Here is a 9,062-nt window from a genome sequence, read left to right as displayed (position 1 = left end):
TTGTCTTAGATTGCTGAACTGAGAGAGATCTTATCAGTTAGAGCTGCGTAGGTCAGTTGGGAGGTGAGCAGACTGTGGGTTAAGCTAATTTCAGCAATTGGATCCGCCAATCTGCTCCAGGAAGGACTGCAAGCTGCCCATGTGCCCCTCCCCCGACGCTTGATTGTTAGCTTGAATGGCTGGGTGAGGTGCCCTGCCCACCCAGAGAAGCTCAGGTGTAGGGAAGTTCACTTTAGCGCACTCCCCGCATGCCACTGGCAGCTGCTGCTCGCTCATCTTTGCTGGGGACCGGCGCGGGTATTAGTTTGCGTGGGCTAAGATGCCACAGGCATACTCTTTCCTCGGCTTGAACGTCTGTGCCGCATCCTAGCTTCCTCCACATCCTTAGCCCCCATAACTCTATGTAAAGCCAGTAGTCAGGGCCAGGGCCACTATCACAGCAGCCTCCTGGCCCATGCAGGTTCACATTGGGTTCGGACAGTCGGTAAAGAAACAATGGAGCCAAAAACTGATAGGCCATTTTCTTTAATTCTAGTTTGCACCCGGTGGGCAAGAAAAAATACACACTGGGCTCCAAAACCCACTCACATTCAGTGCTCACAAAGCTACTGACTTATCCGAGTTTCCTAGAATCAAAGGTTTCTAGCTCACCAGCCTTATTCTCCTCAGTTCCCCATCTCCTTCCTTATCCCAGATACAAACTCTGCACAAACTGGCATCTTACTCAGCACTCCGCCATCTTGGCTGCTTCTCCTGGCCACATGGCCTCTTTCTGCTCTCTTCTCTGCTCCCTCTGCTCTCTCATGCTAATCATCCCAGGAACCAAGAGAAAAAACTCTCGTTCTGCCCCCATTTTATAGTGTAGATTCAAACCCTTTAATCCAATATACAAAATAGGGAAGTCTCTAATACAAAGTCACTTCTCTGAGGCATGATTGGATTGTACCACCCCACATCAAAAAGGGTGGGAAAGGCTTAATCCCAAAACCAAGCCCCAGGCTACAACGATCCTGCCTGCCCCTCAACACACATTAATATCACCTGGGCAATGGCCTCCACGTGGGCAGCGTTATCTTTTACAAAGTGAGCGTAATATATTTTATCTGCCCAACACTCTATCTCAGTTCCAAGTGAAAGCAGCCTTTGCTCAGGTTAGTGAGGAAGGCGAAGTGTTCCTTTCTTCGTCTTATTTCCTTCAGGTTCGATTATATATTTAGTCAATTTTTCACACGATTATACCTTTGTTTTCAGTGTGTGGGACTCCCAGATGCTCCAAGGATAGATTTTTCTGTCTCTGGTTGATGAACTTGTTGAAATTTTGGGGAGATTTGTCAGTCACGCTCCTCACGGTGCCATTTCTCTGACGTCACTCTGAGCAATGCTTTAAGAAATGCTTTTGTACACACTTCTTTGTGCATTTATTCAAGTATTTCTTAGGAATAAATTTAAAGAATGAAAGTGCCTGGATCTATATCAGTGCCTGTTTTAAATTTTGATTAAGTCAAATTATAAAATATTCTTTTATGCCTTCTGGATTTTAGTTTTAACATGATTTTCTTTATGAAAATATCTTTTCTATATTTTCTTTATGAAAGTTTGTAGTTTTATAGTTTACATTTAGATCTGTAGTGTGATAGAAATTTATTTTTGTGATTGTGTAAAATAGTAATCTATTTTTAGTTTTTCAAGAGAATAGCCATTTTTTAAAATGTTATTTTTCTCAATTATCTAAAAAGTCAACACTATTATATATTAATGCTTACCGGCATGCAATGGATCTGTTTTGCTGTGTGTGTGGTTTTTCTTTTTTTCATTTATTTGCTTCATCATTTCTATGAGTTAGATTCTCTCTTATTTACTAAAACTTTTCATTATTTGTGTTATCGAGTCCTTCTTTCACTATTTTTAGTTTTTTAAGACTTTATTGCTATCACTCATTTATTTTCCCATTTAATTTTAGACTCACTTTGTAAAGTTACACACAATTTCTATTTGACTCTGATTAAGATTGCACTGATTTTGTGGATTTACTTGAGGAAAGTTGATAGGCTTACAATGTTTTTACCTTCAACCCAGACCATAGTATGATTCTCTATGTATTTGGGCCTTGTGTCCATAAATAGTTTAAATTTAATAGCTTTATTGATATATCCCTTGTACTTCAATTATCATACTAATTTGTAGGCATGTTATAGTTTTTGTTGCTGTTATATACTGAAGTCTTCTTAAATAAAAAAATATTACTTCAGCCAAAAATTGTTGTCTACTAGCTGAACTATTCAACTATCATATCATATCATATCATATTATATCATATCATATAGTGTCATATCTTGTAGTCTGTAAGTCTTAAAATGTATTTTAATATGAAAATGGATTTTAAAAGTATTTTGAAATTAAAAACTCAATATTTCATTTTCCTGTCATTAAAAATTTTTATCTGAAGTCCTGGCTGGGTACCTCAGTTGGTTAGAGTATCATCCTGTTATTCCAAGATTATGGGTTCAATCCCTGCTATTCCAAGATTGTGGGTTCAATCCCTGATTGTGGGTTTACATACTAGAATCCACCAATGAATATATAAATAACTGGAACAACAAATCAATGTTTCTTTTTCTCTTTCTTCATTCCTCTCTCGCTAGAATCAGTAAGTAAAAAATTTTAAATTGTCTGATATAACAAACTACCAATGTGTGTAATTATAGCTCCTGTTCTATGTTTTAAATATTCTTTTTATTGGCACTTGCAAAGATCATGAACTTTTCTTGTATCTCTCCATTTTTTCAGTATTTTACTCTTTATTTTCTGTGTCCTTGGGAAAAAGAGAAACTTACCCTATGGAGTATAATACTTTTATTGTCCTTAAAGACAACCTACTTCTTGGAATATCTTATTGTAGCTCAAGAATAAGAATTACAAGAAATCTGTGACTTTCAGATAATCAGTTTTCCAACCCTTCCAAGTGTCATTAGTGTATAAATATCAAAACATAATTCTTATGTAAAGATATAAAAATAAGAACTCAGATGTTTGTGAAACACTTTATAAATTTGAAGTGCATTTAATTCCTAGTATCAACACTCTATTATGATGTTCTAAGTACAGCCAAATACAGAGTCTATAAAAGCATGGGAAAAACATTTCCATTTTCAGTCATTAAGGAACACCCAGAGTGAAAGGGAATTATTTTCCCTTGATTATGAAACATCAGATTGTGATGCTATATGTAGAAATTGTGTTTAATTATAAACAGAGTAGCCTGGGATTTGACATGGTGACAATGGCTAGAAAAATAAGGTTTAAGTGCTTTTTGAGCTGTGCTTGTGTCATTAAAGCAGAATGGTTGTTTTTCTGACTTCTGGGTTGCTTGCTGAGAAAAATCTCCATGTCTAGTTTCTAATAGCAAATTAATCTAATCATAAATCTAGCATATCTTTTCTCTTATATAAACAAGCCAAAGCTATTAATTAATTCCCCAATGTCTTTAGGAGAAAGAATAAAAAGAAGTATATTTTAACATAACATTCTCTATCAACATTTCTCAATGGCCACTATGAGGGTTGAGCATTTGTGGGCCAGTAATTTACAGGCCTCTTCTACAATCTTTGTAACTCTAATACAGGGTAAGTTTTGTCCCCATTTTCCAGAAATGACTATTTCTTGTTGTTGTGTGTGGGAAATTGTGGAGTGATTTTGTGGCTCTGCGTGTTACCTTCCTGCAAAAAGATCTTACCTTTGTCTTTGGCATGGGAAAAGTTTAGGGGAAGAATACTTTAGTCTCATCTGGGACTGAATTGACTTATGGCTCCATTTCAATTTGGGGGAAAGATGTTCTATTTCATAGGCCCTCATGATCCAAAGTGAAAGCAGGAGTGTTCCTAGACTCCTCCCATTGGAAACTCTCATCTCCAATTTTTTATTTTCTCAGCTCACTGCCACCACTGAAGTCTGTTGAAATCCGCTCAGCTCTTCCGCCTCTGAGTTGCTGCCTTTTAGGGTTTTCAGCCTTTTGATCACCACCTAAAAGAAGTTAATGACTCAAGAAGAAAATAAGATGGTGAATTTGGGTCTCACCTCTTTGTACTTCCTTTTCCTCGGCACTCTTGGTCCCCTCAAGTCCTTGCTGCCTTAGGAGCTCATTGTCTTCAGTTTTCTGTGTGTGTCTGTGTGTGTGTGTGTGTGTGGGGGGGGTTTAATGTTCTCTCAGGGTTTTCAGTTGTTTTCAGCAGTGAATGGTCTGACACCAGCTAGTATCTTTATGGCTGTAAATGGAAATCATTCATGTAGGCCTTGTCTGGAAGCTCATTGATGTTGTCTTGGAAACAAATTTCATTATTATTTTGGAATCATACTGGTTTTGTTATTGCTTCTATTCTTCCAATATCACTTCACAATCAACGAAAGCCAAACTATTATAGTGCATTCAACAATATTTCTTTTAAGTGGAAGGCTCTGTCCATCAGACAGTTGGTTAACATGTACCTACTTCCAAATGCTGCCATGCTATTGTTGTAATGAATAGAAGAGAGACAGAAAATATTATTGGGGGTGAAAATTCAGGTATCCTTTCACTCATATTCTTATTATAATTTAGAATATATTGGATCTTTAGTAAAGTGCATGAAATGCAATATTTCAAGCCTATGGTATGTATAGTGCAAAGGCCAATTAGAAAGTTTGAAATATTATATCATGTCAGAAATTTGAATTTCACTACTTTGCTTGACAGTCTCCTAACTAATTGAGCCATGAAGCACTAAATAGAACAGTGATGACCACCCATAGATTAATTAGAAATTTTGCAGGAACATGAAAATATATCCTGTAATCTGGGTCCCATACACAGGATTCTGATTCAATTAATCTGGGGTGGGACACAGGAGTCTTCCTACTTCATATCCCTGATCTTCTCAATCTTGCTTTACCTTAATGTTTTCTTCTTGTTATATTTTCATTTACTTGTCTGGTCTGTTTTTCTCTTTTTCCCATTCTTTTTTTTTTTAGGTGAGAAGAGGGAGGATAGAGAGGCAGACTCCCATACGCACCCTGACCCAGATCTACCTGGAAACCCCATCTTGGGCCAATGCTCAAATACTGAGTTATTCTAGCACCTGAGGCTGATGGGCTCCAATGGAGCTATCCTCAGTGCTGGGGGCCACATTTGAACCAATTGAGCCACTGGCTGTGGGAGGGGAAGAGGGAGAGAAGCAGATAGTCACTTCTCATGTGTTCCCTAATTGTGGATCAAACCCAGGACATCCATACACCAGTCCAATATTCTGTCAACTGAGCCACCAGCCAAGGCCTATATTTTTTCCTTTACTGTAAACTTCCAAGTTTACCATACCCTAGAACACTTATTTGTATATCAATTCCATATTAAATTATCTAGTAGATGTTTTGCCTCACCATCTGAATTGTCAACTCTTTGACTCGGGGCGATATCTCAAACTTAGAACAATTGATACAGCCTAGCCCCTGACCAATAGAAAGTGCACAAAGTTTAAAAAAAAAAGCAGGACAGAATACCACTCAGAGAAAGCACTACTTTTGCTTAAGAAATTACTTACATCAGTTATCCTGGTATATGAGAACCAGAAAGCTGGTGTTAGTAAAAGAATACACCTGAGGCAACTGATGAGCTTGCTAACTGTCTGTGCTTTAGAAAGGAAGAGAAATATAGGCCAGGTGAGATAAGAGAGAGCCAGTGGAGAAAAAAATAAAAAAAGGGGAATATGGCTGAGCAGCCATAGTAAGTGGCTGGGGAAGTTTTAATGAAAGAACATTATTTTCAGTTTTGTTTGTCTTGCTGCAATTAAAAATTCTTACTTTTGTCTTACCAAAGAAAACATTAAGAAGTTTGCTACATACTTCCTTATTAAATCTATTGTAATGAATTCATAACTTGTTTAGCTTTGTTTATTTATTTATTTTTTTAATGGTGGGCAGTGACTGATTACCAGATGTGGTTATCTTATGAACCAGCAAAGAAGGAAACAGGGAAGTGCAAGGCAGAGGGCAGAATGAACAAAATCCATGAGGGATAGAGCTTGAAGACAGAACCAACTACTTGTAAGACCTTGTAAACTACATTTTGGAAAGGTCATTCGATTTCCACAAATAATAAGTTTACAGAGAGTGACAAAGCCAATTGCTTTTAAATCTTAAGATCTTTAAGCTTTCTGATTTTAAGATATCAGATCTTCAACCATCACATAAGCTTTATGAAAGAAATAGCTTTTTCTTATTTGGTATAAGGAATATATAATACATATAGTGATAGCACAGTGCCTGGGTTTAAATCCTGGCTTCACCATGCATTTCCTATGTGACCTTGGCAGAATTATTCAGTTCCTCTCTGCCTCAGGTTTTGTAGTTGAAAATAGAGATAATAACAGTCCCAAACTTAGATGAGTTGAGACATATAAGTCCCTCAGCCAAGTGCCTGGTACATGGCAAGCCCACATTGTTAACTGCTATCATTATTTTTACTGTGGTGATATAGTTCTCTGCTTGCTCTGCATCAGTCACCCAAGGAGTTGGAGAAAAATGTACATGGTCAGGTTCTTACCCAAGCCTATTAATTGCAATTTCTGGAGTTGGAGCCTGGGCACATATGGGAAAAGCCACAGGGATTCTGGAGTTGTTGTCAGCTCTGAGAAGCACTCCGGTGATATGTTCTTAGGTAGAAAAATGAAGATAAGGGAAAATTTTGATCACCTATAGAAATTTTATCACCAAATACACATCACTCAAGTTACCAAGCCCTAAACCTATAGGACCAAAGCGAGTACAATCCACATGTCTTTGGCTGTCAAGTGGAGATGTGGAAAAATGGCCGATGAACACTTTTCAAAATTTAGCTGGAACACACCCTTCAGGGAAGCATGTTGACTGTGTATTACCAGGTGGCTCCAACTGAAAGTTGATAGCACTTTTCTGTTTGTCTTTGGGGTAAATTCAAAGACTCAGAAGACAATTGGTGTCCGAGGTATGAATGTTCACCTTAAAATGCAGAAGTGTCTTTTCCCTTCAAAGTGAATTCTGCTGTTATTGCTTAATAGAAGTTTTACACTTACAAAGGCCAGAAGGAGAATAATTATGTCCTGACCCTTCTGATGAGGTTGACCTTTCCAGATAATTGCAGTTTCCTGGAATCCCCTTTGCCTGCCACTGACTACTACATGCCCACTAGTTTTGTTGCTCACGCTGACACCTGACCACATGTACATGGTCTTAATTACTTTCTCAGATCCTTCAATGATTTGTTATGATTTTGAGTACAGGAAAGTAAAGACTAAATGAGTAGGCAGGCACTCAAGACTCTGCTGTGTGATTCTGCCAGTGCAGTTACTTTACCCTTGCTCTAGCCAATAGAGCCTACTTCTGGTGAACCAAGCATTCTAAAGACAGATGTGACTTCTGTTGCATTTCTTGTCTTTAGCCTAGTGCTCAACATTTGCCAGAAGGCTCAGTTCTTCTCTCCCAATCCTTTCTTTACTATCTGAGGATAGACCAATGATAACTATAAAAAGGCAAAAATTTGTAATAATGATACAGGGCATGATCATAACCCCCAACTCTGATAAAATTCTTATTGGAGAGAGGCAGAAGATTGTGATTATTACAAGAAAATACTTTGGAGTTAGATTTGCCTTGGGAAAGTCACTTAGTCTCTTTATGCTTCTATCTGTAAGTGGTGATAAATTATAGTAAGTACTTTTTTTTTTTTTTTTTTTGTATTTTTCCGAAGCTGGAAACGGGGAGGCAGTCAGACAGACTCCCACATGCGCCCAACTGAGATCCACCTGACATGCCCACCAGGGGGAGATGCTCCGCCCATCTGGGGCGTCACTCTGTTGCATCCAGAGCCATTCTAGCGCCTGAGGCAGAGGCCACAGAGCCATCCTCAGTGCCCGGGCCATCTTTGCTCCAGTGGAGCCCTGGCTGTGGGAGGGGAAGAGAGAGACAGAGAGGAGGGAGAGGGGGAGGGGTGGAGAAGCAGATGGGTGCTTCTCCTGTGTGCCCTGGCCGGGAATCAAACCCAGGACTCCTGCACGCCAGGCCAATGCTCTACCACTGAGCCAACCAGCCAGGGCTATAGTAAGTACTTTATAAGGTTGATAGGAAAATTAAATGAGTTTTCTTTACAAAGCACTTCAAACAGTGCTGAATACATAGTAAGTATTATATTAGTGCTTGTTCAGTAGAGAAAAAAAGTTAAGCCTGCTCCAGGTCAGCCATTTGAGGAGCCATATATGGCTCTCTCTCCTGATTCCTGCCTAGCTATTAAGATGTTACACCCTGATTTTAGTATGTGATCTATTTTTTGCTACCCATACTGTGTTTACTGAACATGAAAGGAATAATTCCAACCACCTGTAGTATTCACTGTAATTCAAAGGTGTTCTTGTTGCAACCTGACTACCATAAACTTTATGGAGTAATAGCAAACTCCACTTGAATATTCTCTCTTTGTTCCTTTTTAGAAATCACTTTGAGTCCCATATCTGGCTTCTAGAATGCAACAAAGAAATAAAAATCTGTCTTTTGGTCTGCTGGTGAGTCTTTAATTCTTCTGTTTTATAGTTTCTGCCGAACTGGGGCATTTCTCCTTAATATAGGCCCTGGACACTTAGTCATTGGTCAGCCCAAGCATATTGTAGCTGCTGCTATTGGTTCTCCATCCACACTTCTCAGGTTTTTACCACTTTTGTGCCTGCCATCAGACTTCCAAATGTCATGGTTTCTAGAGGGACTTTCTCTGAAGCCAAAGAGTACAGCTCTGCCCATGCTCATGGTTGGCCCAAAGTGAGGAAGCTTTATTGCCTGGAAGTGGCTCTCAGCCAATGATGGAAGTAGTGTGTAAATACACCAGGCTCCTTTCCCTCAACTTAAATACAATTAGACCCTCATTCCCCAACTGATGTCCCTTCTTTTTCCAAATAAAAGTCTTGTAGTCAAATACTTATATCAGGATCTGCTTCTAGAGGAATCTAAATTAAAACTCACATATTTCTCCAATGTGTAGAATAGAGGCTAGAGTGATGCATTTGAGCTGC

The sequence above is a fragment of the Saccopteryx leptura genome, chromosome 5, assembly GCF_036850995.1.
Source record: "Saccopteryx leptura isolate mSacLep1 chromosome 5, mSacLep1_pri_phased_curated, whole genome shotgun sequence".
NCBI classification, from domain to species: Eukaryota; Metazoa; Chordata; class Mammalia; order Chiroptera; family Emballonuridae; genus Saccopteryx; species Saccopteryx leptura.
Note: the sequence above shows the minus strand (reverse complement) of the source record.